Source organism: Rhamphochromis longiceps, linkage group LG11 (assembly GCF_057381845.1).
Source record: "Rhamphochromis longiceps isolate RC_006_pf linkage group LG11, R_longiceps_female_GT1.1, whole genome shotgun sequence".
Lineage (NCBI taxonomy): Eukaryota > Metazoa > Chordata > Actinopteri > Cichliformes > Cichlidae > Rhamphochromis > Rhamphochromis longiceps.
Genome location: NC_140567.1, coordinates 15586304 through 15605750, shown reverse-complemented (window position 1 = coordinate 15605750; position 19447 = coordinate 15586304).

Below are 19447 nucleotides of genomic sequence, written 5' to 3'. Positions count from 1 at the left end.
CTTAGGGTTGATCGTTCATATCTTGAGTCTAAAGGTGGAGACACAAATTTAAATGTTTCTCTCCAGCATTTGCATGCCTACAACTTCCCTTATTCTCTGCCTTTGTTATTTTGTGTTACCAGTCATTAGCCTCATTCGTAAAATCCACTGCATTCAAATATTGTGGGGGAGCATTGCGCTTTCCCCAAACCGCAAACCCTAATAAACGTATTGATTATAAGGTTATGAAAACCCATCAGTTTGTCAACAGGGTTATTACGCTTGAATCTATGGATATTTGTGCATACAATATTCTTTTTTGCTCTTAAATAGCCTAAAAATTACTGAGTGCACCTTTTTGGAATTTAACTGTTCCAAAACTAATGTGGAATAATTATACGAAAACTTATGAAACAAAACCCTTCACCGGACAGTGATCTACAATTGGTAAAATGTTAGTTCATAATCAAATCAGCGAAGGTTTTAGCCACAATTACTAATAATATTTAATTATGTTGTAAATATATAATGAAAGGCAGCACATTAATCAGTTCATTTCTGGGTAGTACAGCCAATATAATAGATGTATGCAAAACCAGTATGAGTGATGGTATATGTCAGATTGTGCTGGACATCTGAAAGAGTCGCTACACTCAACAGTTTCCTTTCAGATTTACAGTCTGTTGTCAGGTTTTATATTATTAACAATGTGTTACACTTAAATCATGAATAACAGTCAGTGGGATGTGAAGATTGTGTGAGGCTCTATTTACACCCATTGTAGACCCCCAACCCTCGCGTTGCAGCTGCAGTTCAGCAAGCTCAGACAAATACAGTGTGACAGCTAAAATCAGTAGACAAGTTGGCACATTATGCTAATTATGAGATGTCATTACATCTTAATTGGGAATGGCTGGTGGGCTTAGAAAGAGGAACGAGGGCATCGTCAGTAGCCCCATCGACACAAACTCGATCCATTTTTCCCCACACCCCAACAATCAACCCTGTCCTCCAACTCATTCTCTCTCTAACATCTCACCCTTGGCACCAGCACCCTAAAGTCCCTAAATGTCTAATCTGACCCAGTGTGACAAACACAGCGAGGCTGTAATGTATCATTTCAGTGCGCGACTTCGACTGGTAACGATGGATGTTATTGAGAGAGAGCATGTCATTGGCAGATTCTTGGCTGGACGTAATTAGATAAATACGCTCATATTGAAAGCTGTGCACACATAGAAACTTATATACAGGGTGAGCCATTTATATGGATACACTGTAATAACATGCGAATGGTTGGTGATATTAAAGTCCTGTTTGTGGCACATTAGTATATGTGAGGGGGCAAACTCCTCAAGATGGGTCGTGACCATAGTGGCCATTTAGAAGTCGGCCATCTTGGATACAACTTTTATTTTTTCAATAGGAAGAGGGCCATGTGACACATCAAACTTATTGGTAATGTCATAAGAAAAACGATGGTGCGCTTGGTTTCAACGTAACTTTATTCTTTCATGAGTTATTTACAAGTTTCTGACCACTTATAAAATGTGTTCAATGTGCTGCCCATTGTGTTGGATTGTCAATGCAACCCTCTTCTCCCCCTCTTCACACACTGATAGCAACACCGCAGGAGAAATGCCAGCACAGGCATCCAGTATCCGTAGTTTCAGGTGCTGCACATCTCGTATCTTCACACCATAGACAATTGCCTTCAGATGACCCCAAAGATAAAAGTCTAAGAGGGTCAGATCGGGAGACCTTGGGGCCCATTCAACTGGCCCACGACAACCAATCCACTTTCCAGGAAACTGTTCATCTAGGAATGCTCGGACCTGGCACCTATAATGTGGTGGTGTACCATCTTACTGGAAAAATTTAGGGAACGTACCAGCTTCAGTGCATAAAGAGGGAAACACATCATCATGTAGCAATTTCAAATATCCAGTGGCCTTGAGGTTACCATTGATGAAGAATGGACCCACTATCGTTGTACCCCATATACCACACCAAACCATCACTTTTGTTGGTCCAGCAGTCTTGGAGGGATCCATCCAATGTGGGTTAGTGTCAGACTGATAGCGGTGGTTTTCTTTGTTAACTTCACCATTCACATAAAAGTTTGCCTCATCACTGAACAAAATCTTCAGCATTCCAGTTTTTGCTTTGACCATTCTGCAAATTCTGTGCCCCGATCTGGGTCATCCTCGTTGAGATGCTGCAGTAGCTGGAGTTTGTAAGTGTGCCATTTGTGAGTAGCTAATATCCACCGAAAGGATGTTTGACTAATGCCACTCTCCAGTGACATGCGGCGAGTGCTACGCTGTGGGCTCTTGCTGAATGAAGCTAGGACAGCCACTGACGTTTCTTCATTAGTGACAGTTTTCTTGAGTCCACATTTTGGCAAATCCAACAGTGAACCAGTTTCACGAAAATTAGCAAGCAGTTTGCTGACTGTAGCATGGGAGATGGGTGGTCTCGTAGGGTGTCTTGCATTGAAATCTGCTGCAATGACCCGGTTTGTGCGTTCACCAGATATCAACACAATTTCGATCCGCTCCTCACGTGTTAAACTCTTCGACATGTCAATGGCTGTGAACAAAGACAAACTTGTAAATAACTCATGAAAGAATAAAGTTACGTTGAAACCAAGCACACCATCGTTTTTCTTGTGACATTACCAATACGTTTGATGTGTCACATGGCCCTCTTCCTATTGAAAAAACAAAAGTTGTATCCAAGATGGCCGATTTCTAAATGGCCACCATGGTCACCACCCATCTTGAGGAGTTTGCCCCCTCACATATACTAATGTGCCACAAACAGGACTTTAATATCACCAACCATTCCCATTTTATTACGGTGTATCCATATAAATGGCCCACCCTGTAGATAAAGCAGATGCTGTAGATGCAGCATTACTTAACTGCTGACTGTGGAGGCTGTTTTAACATTGTGCGCAGGACTCCATGTTCTTCTCGCCATAAGATTAGATAAGATACTTTACTTAGCCTGACTGATTGCATCACATGATAAGGACCTAAACATTTAATAGACACAGATATCATGTGATCATATGAGTTTTCAATGGTCATTTTATCTCTTTGTGAAAGTAGGATTGTCTCTGAGGTCTCCGCAAATGACCTGTCACATTATCTATGTAACAAAACACACAGATATACACACAATTATTATGACTTAGATATATCTTCATGCCTAACTAATCATACTGTGAATTTAAGCATATTTCAATGGCCATATTAGTGTATAAACTACTATGGGTGTTGATTGTATTATTTCTGTGTCACTGAGCCAATCGAGACAATATCTGATATTTTCTCTCAAAGTGCCAGCAGGTAAAATGGGTAATCAGTAAAAGCAAAAGCAGTCTCACAGACACATGCACACAGACTTGCATGTTCACATACAGGCAGAGCATTCATCTCTCAGTAATCTAACCACAGGGATCCCTCACAGTTATGGCCCCAAATAGCAGGAGCTGTCAATATGGACAAGGTTAGTGAACCCAGGGTCATAACAAGCCAGACCCCTACCCACCACACACCGACACACTTCATCCACATAATATGACACTGCCTGGGCTGCATATTACCTAACTTTGATTACATACATGAACATCATGAATTTAATTCGGAATATCAAAAAAAAGAGTGTGCACTGTACATGCCTTAATATATCTCAGCCTGGTACTAATTGAATTTTATTCATTATACTCCAGGCTCCACAAATGTTTGAGGCACAACATGGCAAATAATTAAGCATTCATTTTTAGTGACATAATATTATATGGATGATATCACAAGGCCTCTGTCAGGGGGATTGTATTGATAAACTCAATAAGCTCATCTGGAGTAAAAATTGGAACGTATAGACAAAGTGCGTGCCTGTCAGTGTTTTTCTCTGCTCATAATTTAGATTAAATTAGAGTTAAATAAAAAAAAAACGTCAAAAGAAGAGGAATCATCAAGCCGATAATAGGATTATTGTTTGTTGTTTGTTTGTTATGGATGGCGGATTAAAAAGAAAACCAGGGTTAAACGCAGGGAAGATTAGCACAGCCTGCGTAGTTATCGCCCTGCCGTTTCATAAAATTAGCAAACGCAACAGACTGAGAGCTCATTTGCATGAGGAGATAACGCTGGCATTGTTGTACGAGTGTTGCTGCTAATTAGAGGTTGTGCGAATACTGTTATGATGAATTAAACCCTTCATCATTAACACTGAGAAAACTCGCAAATGATTGGACAGAGGGGGGAATAGCTGAAAAGCGAGCTTGAAAGAGTATTTACAGGGTGTTAACTTGACTGACACCCCCTCCCCCCAAAAAGAGAGTCTAGGGAGGGGCAGCTTTCTCTTTCGAATGTTATCAAAGTCACTAAAGCCCCAGATTGAAATATTATGGGGTTTAATAATCTTGGGGTGGGAGGTTGGGGGGTGACCTGCTTCTGTGCAATGGCTTGTGCGTGTCTGGACTGCCTTCTGGATTTAGCTAGGACATGTCTGCGTGCGTGTGTGTGTTTGTGTGTGTGTGCGTGAGCTCATTTGTGAGTGTTTGTGATGTGTGTGTGCTTTCCTGTACCATACTGCATGTGTGTTTGCCTTATCTAAAGTGGTTAATTAAATAGCAGAGTGGAATTGTCATTTAGTTTTAATTATGTGCCATAAATGAGGAGAGCAGCCGACTCGCGCTCCTTCTCTCTATGAACTGGTCCTTCAAAAACATCAGTGAATAAAACCTAATATATGGTTCAGTTGGAAGTTATGCAATCTGACGAGAGTCGGCGAGAGGAGTGGAGAGTGGGGATGGTGGGTGGAAGTCGGGGGGGGGGGGGGGGGGGGGGGGGGGGGAGTAAAAAGGGAGATGGTGCTAATTAAAGTCAGCTCTCTGTCAGTTCTGGTGGATAAACACTTCAAGAAGCTTTGCAGATAGACGAGAGATGCCTTTGTGTCAGGGAAATCTCTCTTACGTGGAAACGTACTCCGAAAAGGGTGACATTCCCCAGGGAGAAAGCGTCTGATAAGGACCTTGTATTAGTTTAATAAAAAATACAACCAAAAAACCCCAAAAAGGGCCAAAGTCATAAAGATATGCCCTTTGTCTAGTTTGTATAGCCAGCAACAATAAACCCCACAATACATTTCATTGATTTGCATTGATTTGATCAGCTCCATGATATCTTAGCCACATATTGGTTCTTTTTTCTAAAAGTAATAATTTGCATGTAGTTTATATAAAACTACGTTTCCTAATCGTTTTCTGAACATGTGTTCTGAAGGCCTTTGTAGGCACTACAACTGATAATGACATGAACAATTTTAGCCTTTCTTGCTCACAGTTATTTTCTGTATTGACTGAACAAGCTTATCTTTTAAGAGACGGCCTTCTTGCTTTGTACAGCATCTTGCCTGCTTTTCCAAAGGATTCACTGCACCGGTCCAAAATAGATTGATTATCTATTCATTGTTGTAATGCTTGGCAGTTGGTGTTTGACTCCACATTCTATTAGATTTCTTCTGTTTTGTTTCTCCTTAGTTACAATGAATCAGAAAAGGAAAAATTACCTAGAGAATGCATGCTGAAAGGCAACAGCATTAGTCATGAGTGCACTACCATGAACGTTCATCTCTTATAGTTATGACCGCACTTAGATTTGGATGGTCCAACCAGATGTTCATTGTTAGGCTCAATGTAAAGACTAGTCTTAACAAAGACAGACTTGAGATATATAAGTGTATACTCCTGTGTATTTGTCTGTCTAAACCAGTTGGTACAACCGGCCTCAGAAATCAGACTCAGCAGTTGAAATGGGCCTGATACCCTTTTCAACTGTTTCACTCACTGAAGACACACTTAAGCAGTCAGAGCTGTGTACATCGGATTTTGAATGGGAACATCATCTTATCTAAGGAACTACCCCACAACTATCGAAATGCAGTGAGAGGAATATTGATGTATCTCCTAACACTCATACAACTCTTGTACTGAATTACAGTGAGTAGTATGAAAATGTCACTTGCTAGGAATTGGTTTCGGCAAAACAAAGCAGAATAACCCGTCAGGTGTTAACAACACAGTAAGAGAACTAACACAGCTGAAATACTGCAGTGAAACTATATCAGGCTGTTGCTTGCTTAGAATAGGGAAGAAAAAAAACCTTGTTGACATGGTTGTTGAATGTTACTATACAAATGAATTTGTTAATATTTTACAAGTGCAACAGATAGAGAGACTGGAACATTTGTTCTGCTGTGTTTTGGTCACTGGCAGCAATGTGCAGCAGTTGGGTCATAGCAACCAATCAAAGCTGCTCAACTCATTGCACCACCTCAAGTGTTACCAAATATATTTTTTTTCAAATGTCAAAAATTTCCATTCACATACCATGTTAGGTTAATGGCACAGTAACCTCTTTCAGATTGCCAGATGTTGAGCCCGTTCTCATTTGTCTGCTTTGGTTTGCTCGTGTTATTGCATTACTTCCTGGTCAGCAGACGCAGCCGGGAACTCAGTTCTTGTAGATGTTGGTTGAGGGTTGAAATTCGAGGCGCCTGCTTCTCCAAAGGACCCCCAGTGCCTGCAGGCAAAGCTGACCCCATCACCGTTCTCCTCCGACTGTCTGTGGTGCCGATCCTCGCTTCAGGCTACAAACTTACAAGGGGGGAATGCATGTTTGGAGGAGAGAAGGGGGAGTACAAGGCTGCATAGGGCAAAGGCTTAATTTGCCTGTTTTGTCACTAAATTTAAATAGGAAGATACTGGGAAGTGTAATATTTTACAATGTGATTAATCCCTCTCTGTCATGGCATACAAGGGGCTAATGGGAAATAATGGGGTGAGGGAGTCGGGGTGGATGAGTTGTGGGGGACCAGTTGACTGGTGATTTGCTTGGATATTTGCCTCTTCCATGCAGTCAAATCAGCCTCCATTTAGAACATGAAAAAGTGTGTTTAATTTGTGATTCAAACAAAGTACTTTGAACACATTGTTTTATAGAATCCATTGAAGATATCTGGATTTTTATGATTTTTAAAACAGGTACTTTAAGCATCAGTTTTATACTATTCCATGGTATCCATATTATTTAATTTAGATTACCTTAATAATTTCAGATAACTCAGGTACTGGGTGGTAAGGTGTGTGTGTGTGTGTGTGTGTGTGGGGGGGGGGGGGGGGGTATTCATTAAAGCTACTTGCAAGCTACTTGCATACATTTTTTAATTACTACTATAAAATTAATATTCTTGCGGGCACTGTGAAAGGAAGTGATAGAAAACAAAGGAGTATTTGGAAAGAGTTTTTTTTTTTTTTTTTTTGCAAAACAACACCACATTTTTCTTTGAGTGACAGCCAGCAGTATTTTCAAGGCTTTCCTTCCTAGTGAAGCCCGGGCGACAAACTGCACATCACAAGCCGGCCAAGATGGCATCCATCGCACAGCCCTGCCACTGATCTCACCGCCATCGGCCGCCAATCAGACTCATCACATGGCTGCCTTCTGCTTGCTGACAGCAGCCAGGGCCAGAAAAGTTAACTCTTGCTCCACCAAACTGGACAGAAAATCTAGTGGAATGACTGGGCCTTTCTCTGTGTCTTTTTTCCTCTTTGTTTGTGGTCAGATTATATCTGCACAAACCAGGATTGAACCACAGCAAGCGATCACTCTCTCCAGGATCCACCTCAGCCTCCTCACTGTCACTGGGACAGCAGAGCAGCAATTTTTTTGTTTTTTTGTTTTTTTCTTCTTCTTCTTTCTGCTCTTTTTTTGCAGCTAGACCAGCCTTATCATCTCAGTTTGCATACACAACACTGTGGTAAATTATCGTGTGAATGTGCATAGTGAACATTTCTAACTTAATTGGGAATATTGAATAGCAGATAATTAGATATTTGATGTGACACGTGGCGTCTAATGGGCTTGATGCAGTGGTCTCATGTTGTTCCCATAGCGAGAGGGATTTTTGATGTGTTGTCAGGCTCCAGTGTAAAAATAACTGAAGTGACAGCAGTGACTTGGTTGTCAGTGTTGTCGAGGCTGGTGCGGATTTTCACAGCCATGGGTCCTGTGTATGTGTGTGTGTGAGTGTATACGCCTGTGTATATGCGTGTGTGCGTGCGTGTGTGTGTGCTTGCATGCACTTGTATACTTGTGTGTGTGTTTGTGCACTGCAATGTTGTGGGTGACAGTGCTGATCGCTGTGTGATGACAGCCTATCATTGTCGCTGTGCAAGAGTGAGAGTGGCAGGGGGGCCTTTTTGGCATGTGATTTCTCCACGCCTTCATCTGTGTCTATGGCACTCCGAGCTTGGCTTAACAAAGGAGAAGCAGGGTGGCGAGGTAGAGGGGGAGTACTCGGTGCTGGATGTCGGAGGCTGGGTGGGGCTAGCCGTTGAGACACTGTGATAGTAGCTGCAGTCACATGGTGTCACTTCCACCCACGGTTCAGGAACAGGAAGCAGAATTCACAGAATCTGTAGGGCAAAAAAGTCACCATGGCAACCAGCTCCTTTTAAACTTTTTTTTGTATGGTTGCACATTGAAGCAGTGAAAACATGGCTAACTATCAGTCACATTTAACATGCTTGAGTAATTTCGATTGTTGCAGGTTTGTCAAGTTCACTTGCCATTTGCTAGCCATCTTGTTAAAGCCTCCAAGCAGTTACTTCGGTTTAGCAAGACCAAACCTTTTTTTCTAAATGAATTGTAAGAAAGCCATTGCTTTCATTTCTTTTATGACTGGGACATAAAAACTCATGTATAGAATTAGCAGCCAAATCTAATGAAAAATGTTAAATTCTTTGATTGCCTGCACCAAGGAGGTTATGTTTTTGGTAGCATTTGCGTGCATGTGTGTCATTTTTCTGTCTGTAAACACAATAAGTCAAAAAGGTTTGACTGGAAAAATTTTGTTGGGGTGTAAAGTGGGGTCATGTTAATAATCCATTAAAATTTGGCCTTTATCCACCAAAGTTTTCAGGGCCAAATCAATGATTTATTATTTGAAAATTGAAGGGGAAAAAAACCTTAGAACTTAGAAACCATGATTGTGGTGTGCATTATCAGCATATAGAAAGTACCATACAAAGATTTAAAATGGCACGTCACATTTGACCTCTGACCCCTCCTTCAAGGTCAGTATATTGATTTAAAGGTCAAAGTGATAATAATAATACTCTACAGAGCTGTTTAAAACTATTTTTCTTACTGTCATTGTTTATTGTCTACATACAGATATATATAGGGAATAATATAAGTAAATTATACATTTACATCCAGATGTTATGTCACATCCGACCTGTGACCTTTTACTTTTCACAGCTGCCCTTCAAGTTGATCCCAAATGTGTTATGTCTTTAAAAAAAAAGTAATGTCAACAAAAAGAGAACGAGCTGCCTAGTTAGTTAGAAACACTGTAGTATAATATTATATAATGATATAATATATAGAATATAATCTATTATTATCTACTTCTACATAACATTTGTATACTCAAAGTAAACATCTGTCATGCTACCCTTATCTGATTTTTAACCTTTTAAAACCGGTCAGAGCGGGCACGCTCCGTTTTGCGAAACTACTTTTAAATCCCGGTAGTACTGCAACCAGGTGAGCTAGCGCAACAATTTTTTTTGCATATGAAACCAGAGGAGTTGTACTTACATCTTATGCCATCAGCTTGTCCTAGGTCACAGTTTCCTTCCACATATAGCTTTGCAAAAATTGCATAAAAAGCGCTTGCAGGAACAAAAACATAATATTCCAGAAACACGCTTTGCCGATCCGATCAGCTGTTTGGAACACTTCCTACGTTGGAATAGACGTCAGCGCGAACTATTGCATGTCCGCTATGACCTGCCCGAAACCGGAAGTGACGTCATTTTTGCGGAAATGTCGTTTTTTACCATCAGGGCCTCATGAGCCTATACTGGTGTTTTTAAAAGTTATGTTTGACTTTATGACTTTCTGTGTCGTTTCTGGGATGCTTAGGACTAATATTGCACTGCTGGAAATAGTTTATTTTGATGCATGTGCTGCTTTTTTGCAAATTTGCACTATAATATTTATTTTAGTTTTTCCTGCAGTGAATAAAAATTGGTGTATTTCAAAAATAAAACTATGAAGACAGTCAAAATAAATTCCCTGTGGTGGGAAACTATTTTGTGCAACTTTTTTGTATTTACAGTTTTGAGGGATAAGCCTCTTAAATTTCTCTAACTAGAAATATATGTTAAAAAAACAAAAACGATTTTCAATTTTTTTGTAGTTTATTGCACTTTTTTGCAATTTATGTAATTACTATGCACTTAATACATACATATTATTAAAATTTAGGCTGTAATGGTTGTATTGATGTATTGCAACTTGAAATGCTCCCAAAAATGGCACCACAACATGTAAAAATATAATATAAGCTCTGGCGGACTTGGTTCTATGGTAGGTCTTAAAGGGTTAATGAACAGCAAACTTAAAAAGCTTTTAGAAATTACAAAGAAAATAAATTGAATACATGCAAACTACAATACTATTCCCTTAAAAGTAAATACTGCCCAGAGAGTGAATGGCCTTGGTGAAGGTTTGCAACCCTTGGAGTTTTTCTTGTGGTAAGGTGTGTTAGGTGTGTGTCGGAAAGTAAAGACCCTAATATATTAGAACGAAATCCCAACAATCACATGAGACCTATGAGCAAGGATTTTGTGACGGTAGGAAGGAAAAACTTCCTTTTTAACAGAAAAAAACATCCGTCAGAACCAGGCTCAGGGAGGGCTGTCCATCTGCCATGGCCAGTTGGATGTGAGGGGAGGTAGAATCGAGCAGAGAGAGGCAAAGACTACTACAGAAGCATAGTGTTTCGTAGCACGATCTCTGGCTCATCCCAACAAATACCGTGCTAGTTCATATACAGAAAGTCAGTAATTGAGTACTTACACTGCGAAAATGATCAGATATGGCTGTGCATCAGTGTCAAATCTACAAGACTGGCTTGTATGTTTCCTGGTTCAGCTTTTGTAAGCAGATGATTGGCTATTACAACATCCATCTCACAAAACAACCCCACAGATTTCTATCTGGGATTCTTTGAGTACCATGTCCCTTATAACAGCTCTGGTTTTACTTTGTACTGGTTTTGTAAAAGGAAGCAGAAAAAAAAAATTATCCAATCTGACAACATCAAAAAGTTTCCTGTGAAAGGAGTCATTTCATTTTCTGGTTAGATTTTTGATAAGGGGAAGGGCTTTTGTAATAACTTGCCTTAAGTCATCAGGGGCGAAATTTCAAGGAGACAGATCACATGATTGTTTCTGTCTAAGGCTGCTTTGGAAATGCTCCAAAAAGCCTCTTTCTTTCCTAGTTATTACCTTATTTATATATGAAAAGTTAAACCAAAGTAGGATTCATAATGGAAATATTTCCTCTTTAAGATCTAGGAACAAAAGCTCCCAGTGAGGTTGGCCTTGGCATACTTTGAAACTAGTCCAGTTCATTGCACATACAGTCCACGCACACACAATGGCTGAAGTAAATTATCTCGATGAAATGAAAATGAAATGACAGGCTGTCCATTAAGTCAACACCCAGGAATTCCAGCTTCCTATCTTAGTAGCACTAAGGTTATGTGTGACTATTAACTAGACTGTCTGCCCATCTCACCTGGAGACTTCTTCATGGGGAAAGAAGTGAGTAGTAGCTCACAAGGACTTAGTGTTTGCTGATTGTCTGTCCTGATCATTGTTTTCATATTAACAGTAAACTCAAAATATAAAAGTTATGTATTTATATATACATAAAGTGTATTCACCTGCTTCAGTGTCTGTGTATTTTCGGGTTGAATTTAGAGTCGCCTCCCTGAGTTATTTATGCCAGATTAACTGTGACAAAGATTGTCATTTATTCTTTTATCAGCAAAGAAGACAAACTTTTCAGATGCGTCAGAGACAAGCCACCGCATGTTGTACACTCTGAGGAGCATGAGAAACGTGCGCTTCGTAAGTGTGGAGGCAGTTAACCTTTAATAAACAGATGGACAACTCCAACTGTTGCTGTGAAATTAAAAGGCTTGAAATAACAACAGTACGATTACATGCAAGCTGCCTACAATGCCAGTCTGTTTCTTTTTCCCTTAATTTTACTTTTGTTCCTTCAAACTGATACCAAAGTGGTCAGGGCTCGTCTTATTTAGGGCTCCAGGCCACTAGAAACTCTTAGGTGGTCCTCCACAAAATTACCTAGTGCAGTCAAGGGGGTTCACATGACATAACCTCAGCAAATAGTGGTAATCATTAATAAAAAAAAACCCTGCACATTAACAGCAATTGATCAGTGCTTTACACGACAGTGTTGTGCTCGCTCGGATTGAAATTTTACTCATAAACTAGTACTCATTTATGGTTGACACATGGAATCAGATGGAACAACCACAGTATTTATGCCAAGCAAAAACTCACACACAGCAACAGATACACCTCTCTTGTTTCTCCCTTCTTTCATCTTTGCAACCCCCCCCCCCCCCCCCCCCCCAAAAAAAAAAAAAAAAAAAAACCCTGCTGGCAACCTCTGGCTACAAAAACTTGAACCAATAATGTTAATGGGGGATCACATGGGAGCAGCGATTGAGCTGGGTGTGGGGTTTGCAGGGGAAACTGCTTCCAAGCAAACACATTGTAGTCCTTTAAAGAAAGGGGAAGAATGTGCAACACATGCCCCTGAGCTTCAAATCCTCTGGGAAGTGATCAGTTTATACAAGTCTTGGAAACATGATTTAGTCTTTTACAGGACACAAAAAAATCTCCATTAAAAATCTATATAAAAAGTGTTCATTGCAGGGTTTCCAGACTGAAAAAAATCCCATGCCACACTGGAAATATTTCTGTGGTCACACTTTCTTTGAAACAATATTAACAAAAACATATTGACAAGTTGTGGTCAGGGGAGAAACCACCATCAGGGGTTGGATCTTCTGTGTCCTGTCCTGTCTCAGTATATATATCTTGTCCTGTGCAATAAAGATCTTGCATTAAATGGATATCGAGCTGTCTTACTGTGTTTTTGTATTCAGCACAAGCAAACTTTTATTCCGTTGGCACCGCATTTATCTGCTCGAGGAACAACAGCAGCTTTGTACACATTGCCCAGTTTGTGGCCTATAAAAAGCCTACGGCTAATTTTCCAAATTCCATCCACTCCAATAGAACAACCTCCTGATTAACAGTATGGATATCTCTGCTTTTCCTTCACTGCTAGTCATATACATATTTGTGTGTGTGTGTGTGTGTGTGTGTGTGTGTATGTGCGTAATTATTCCATTTTAACTGTTTTTTGTGTGGGGGTTTAAGAAAAGAGTATTTTTTAGGACTGAAAGCCGATTTGTAATGCAAATGGTCATATAATGATCATGTATACTACAGTCAGACAGGGCCACATTTACAACTTCGATATTTTTCAAGCTCTTTGTCTTTGACCCCCAAATATTTAAATTTAGTGTGATTAGAAGAGTGTAAGTTTCTTTTGCATATGAGTTCACGTACATCAGGGGTGCTCAATACGTCGATCGCGATCGACCAGTCGATCGCAAAGGTAGTATTGGTAGATCGCATGGCATTAAAAAAATAGATGCCAGCCTATCATCCATCCCGTCACTTGATTGATACAGGGAAGCCAGTCAGATGACAGCAGATTTTTTCTGACGCTTAGGTCGCTGCGCATGCGCAAACAGCGGCGCGAAGTGTAGTAAAACTGACAAGCTAGTCAGCGAGTTAACTCCAATTTTTAGCTCTCGGTTTTTTCTCTTAAACCTGGCCGTCAGCAGCTACTGTCCGGACTATGCATCCCTGGCTGATTCAATTCAGTGCAAGTCATCAGAGTAAACTCAGGTAATGACAAAAAATTTACATAGTTAATTGTGTTGTGAAATATTGGATATTGCGGTTATGCATGTATATACATTGTAGATATAAAGAATCCTCAATATATTTATAAATAAGTATATGTTTTGGATTTTTGTAGTGGGTAGATCATTTTGACTTGGTCATTTTATAAGTAGCTCACATGCGGAAAAAGTGTGAGCACCCCTGACGTACATGGTGAAAGATTATTTTTTATTGTCCTGTGGAGGAAATGGCCTTCAACTTTATTACCAGATGAGGTCTTTATATTGGTCATTGGGATACATTTGACAAAGTCGTCTTTTTTTTAACACCCAATGAAAACTTTTTTTTTCTTTCTGTAGTATCTCTCCATGGCAACCACAGTGTGAGGAAGGTTTGGAAACGAGCTAGCTCGGCTTAAGCAGAGAGCACTGGTTAAAACTGTTGTGTGTTTTTTTTTAATAACCCACAGCTGACACACATGTATGCAAAGACACAAAAAGAAAATTTACGGCTTGAATTTTTAAATCTCAACCATCATTTGGTTACACTGACAAGTAAAGATTACCGAGATTGTTTCCTTACATGGTGAAGGAATTTAAACACTCCAATTCTCGTCTCCCGCTGGAAGATAGCCTGTGGGTTACATGGCAACTGTCTTAACCTAACTGAAGTGAATATATCCCATTAACCACCAGCTTCAGTCTGGTAATACCACTGGACAGGTGACCTGCAGGCCTATAACATGTCTCAACCCTCATTCATGCCTGCCTGGGATGAGGCCTGTCCAGAAAGAGGCCTCGAGGGCCTACTGTATCTCACGGTCATGTCTAATCTGGTTACCGCAGCAACAGCAGGGATTAGGAGTGTGATAAGGGAGGGGCTCCTCTAACGAGTCTGGTCATATGCATAATTCATGTAAACGAGCCAGGCTAGGAGGAATGCATATATAGAACACACACACACACACTTAGACATATACACATGTAATTAACCACTATCTCATGGATATCTCCTTGCAGTGTTGATGTACATGCAACACATTAAGTCTACATATTCGAGGTAAATCATAATGAAGCCGTATTTGCTGCAGAATTTGAAATGAGATTAATTAAACTTTTCTTTCATTGCACTGCTCGGCTTTAAAGGAAAATACAAACACACCTACATGTTCACCCTGAAATGCTTTATTGAGTCAGTGAAGCAAAAATTATGTGAGGCTGATGAGATGTGGTGTCATCCGTGCTTTAACAACACGCTGCAGCTGAAGCCCGGAAAACAATCACATCCAACGGTGTGACACGGGGTCATTTCAACAATATTAGTCATTTTCACTCACGAGCAGATGTCTTAAGGGACGAGATTATGGCTGTGATTTCACTGTGACTCAACATTCATATCACTAAAGTGCGAATGTGCTTGTGTGTGTTTGTGTGCGACAAAGAAAGAAAGAGATAGTCGGGGTGTCTGCATTAGTGAATTTGAATGCACTTGTTTATGTATATGTTGCTTCTCAGTGGACATGACAAATGTGTCGCCCCCTTCAGTGTGTGCTACAACGAGAGGCCGCCTTCCACCGCCCCTCACAAGCAAGCACACTAACACACAAACACACGCATACACTCTGCCACCTCTTCGCCCTCGCTCTTCTCCTCGTGCCCCACTCCCCCACACCCCACCTGCATAATAAACCCCTGCACCCGCACCCTCACCCCCACACCCCCCTTCTGTCTTTCCTGCCAGAGCGCCCATGTCCAAACCAAACACAACAGATCAACAACTCGACATGCAGATCGTGTCACGGGATAAATTATGCGCAGCGTGTCAGCCTCATACGTGGGCTCTTGGCTGGCTGTCCGTGACATGTGTCAGGGTGCCCCTGCGTCTCCGCTGCACAACGCTAATGACGGGATGCCGGGTTAGCCTCCGATGCACCCCACCCCTCCGCCTGCCCCCAACCACCTTCTACCCCTTCAACCACTCCCCTACCACCAGCACCCACCCCCACCACCCACTCATCACCAGCGATGAGACAGTGTGTCACCCCTGTGAGGGTGGAAGTTTAAAAAAAAAATGTTTTGGTCCAGTGTTTTATCAATGTGGATTTTTGGTTAAAAAGCAGTGAAAGTAAGTGTTTAATGTGTTTGGATTCGTGTAGAGTCCACGGATATCGAGAAATATTATAAAATAGTCAACCATCATAAACTGACACAATAAACAATAATAAATAAACAATAAAAATCATAATCGACACAGAGGCTTTTGTCCTTTGTTGTTATTAAGTGGTGTGCAGCACTAAACCAAATGCCAAGTGTTGGTATCAGTTCTGTACATCCTTTGATATACACAGCATGACATGCAAGACCTTTTTAAAACAATTTACCGGTCTCCCCTTCCTCCCCACCCCCGTCCTCATCCTCTCCCCTCCTCTCAAATCTCTACCTTCTCTTGGTGCATTTTTTATTTATGCCCTTTTTTTGTGGTCTTTGTATGCAAATCCTGTCTGACTTGTCTGAATTATGTGTGTCTGTCCGGGAGCTTCTGTGATTCGGAGTGACTGAGGATTGCACACACGGTGATTGCATCCACTGGGCCCACTCTGAGCCTTGCATAAGTAATTGAGATGTCAGTATGTGTTCTCATATTCCCACAACAAAACTGTAGGAAAACATGCACTGTTGAAGGTCATTTGAATAATTCCTTAATGGAAGGAAGGCCTTGTTTTTCAGGATGCATGAAAAAGCAAATGTCAATGATCAAAATCAAGCAGCATCATATCTCATGGAGGCAGCACTGATTCCTGGAGCACTTCACCCTCCATCTCCCTCTCTTTCCTCTCTGAAAAGATAGATAAGGGATAAGTGTCTTTGTGCATATCAAGCACAGCACAAGCCACTGTTTCTCAAGGGTCTTTTTGAAACACAAATTGGTTTTGAGACATTTTCTATGTTGACCTCTTTGATTTGAAATAGGAAACGACAGGAACATGGTAGTTCTCGTGCTAAAAAAAAGAAAAGAAAAACCCTGAGAGGTCAGTGATTAAATCATACATACACACAATGGATGAGGGGAAATATGTCATTAATCTTTCATATATAGATTATTATCACAGCTATAGACAAGTCCCCAGGTGAACAGCCAAACACAGATAGTTATTAGCTGCTACATGGAGAAGGTGTGCATAGAAAAACACGTACCGGGCACAGGGCATGTTTATATCCTAGGGATTAACAATTCAAATGCATATTTTATGGAAAGATACATGCCTTTTAACGTAAACCTTAATGAAACTGAAAACGGCAGAGACTTACAACAAAACAGACCCGCTCCTGACCAAAAAAGGCAGGAAAAAATTGACACAGTGAGAACAGAATGGATAGGTATCGTATCTTGTTTTGTAAAACCACATCCTTCATCCACCAAGCTGGAGGAAACATTTCACCACCACCCCCGCCCATGCTTTGTGTTTTGTCCGGGCTTGTGATGGATGAAGGGCCTGGCGACACACACCTGCAGATCTCATCCACCACCAAATCATAACTAAAGGCTTGGCAGACTGAGATGATCTCCTACATCCGTTAGCCTGCTACTGTCAAACAACATCATTCTCTAAAGACAACTCTGTCACATCAACCCTCCCACCGCAAAATAAACCCACCTTGATGAAAGACTGCTGCATGTCCATCAAAGAAAAAAAAAATGTGTGCACAGATACACTGCTACTCAAACCAGCTGGGGTATTGCACATGAGCAGCAGTGTAGCATGTGAGCTTTAATGAATAAAATCAACACATTTTAATACATTTACAATCTTATTAGTGAGCTATGAACGATATGAGGAAGGTTACAGGTGAAAAGTTAAACAGTAATAATAATAATAGACATTTCAAAGTGTCTCAAAATACAAAGTGAAAGTTGCTCCAAGAGCTGACTGACAAAAATATGACTTAAGGTTCTTAAATCCGTGTAACAGTTGCCTCACATTTTACAATGAGAAGCCTAGCAACAAAAATGAATCAAGTCCACGAAGTGACTTAGATGAACATAAAAATAGACGGAGGCAGGTATCCTCAGCTAAACGTGAATACTGATAACTTCTTCCCGAATGCAATTTCCACAATGAAGCCTCTTATCAGGATCCGAACAGATTTCTCCGACTTTAGTTTCTGATCCCGTACAAAGGCTCTCAGTCGTTGTTGCTTTGTTTGCTGATTCTCTGTCAGACATTGTTTGTTTGGTTTGAGGTATTTTGGAAGGATATTAAACCATACGTCAGAGTTGTGTGCAAAAAGTTAGAGGTTTTGCACACTGCAGACGTACGCCGGGATCCTCAGCGGGAGCTTTGTCTTTGTTTCGTGGTTGACGATGAACTCCGCGTCGCTATCACACACAAAACCTGGAACGACGACCAGGAACATGCGAAGCTGTTCAAAAGGACTTGTCAGGGAAAACCACAGGTGTTGTTTCCGCTGAGCATGCGCACATATTGAAGTAATAACACGCCTCGGAACTTTAGAGGTGAACCTCTGAGAAGAGATCAAACGGCACGAGCGCTTAGATCAACAAACCCTGTCTCATTCAGCTTCATTTCTCTGTGAGCCCTAACCCTAGTGTGACACCTCTCTATGACTGCCTTTAACAGATAACAGTGTGCTTTATGCAATGTACTGGATAAGAGTGTAAAGCTGAGTACACATTCCCATGCTATCCCATATATACATTCTGTATATATATATATATATATATATATATATATATATACACACACACACACACACACACACACACACACACACACACATATATATATATATATATATATATATATATATATACACACACACACACACATATATATATATATATATATGTGTGTGTGTGTGTGTGTGTGTGTGTGTGTAGGTTAATACTCCCTCCCCATGTTCCCACCAGCCCAGGTAATTTTGTTATTCTGTTTGCGCCCTCTGTCTACACCCACCCCTGTCTGCTGTACATAATGGTCCAAGCCCTGGGAGGAAGCAGGCATTTACTTATACAAAACCTTGAGGAAATCCCTACCAATCCTCAGGGCTCACGTTCAGGAGCGCCCAAAACACAAAGGCTATGCAAATCTGCCCAGCCTGCGTTTATCTACCCTCAGTTTCCGTTTGCACCGCGGGAACCAGCATTGTGCTGTGCGTGGCGATTATCGCATGTAATTTACATAGAATACGCACAGGAAACAGTGCACTGATCTCTAACAAAGCAAGAAAGAGTCTCTATCGGCTCAGGAGCTATCTGACGGTGCAGCAAAATTACAGGTTTAGCTGTGGGGTATTAAACCTACAAGGTGTTTTTTATTTCTGGTGTGCAGGGAACACTATCTCCTCCAAATGTTGCTTGTTTATCTGCCTTGTTTGTTTTATAACCCAACTCTAGCAGTCCCCTCTCTGAGAAAGCTGCATCTTCAGCCAGGGCTAATCTGCCCTCTGCCTGTGTTTCCTTTGTCACTGAATCCATGTATCAACACAGCGAGGTGCAGTCAGATTGAGGAGGTGTGTAATTGCACAAAGACACTCGTGCTAATATAGCTGGGAGACTGAGTAT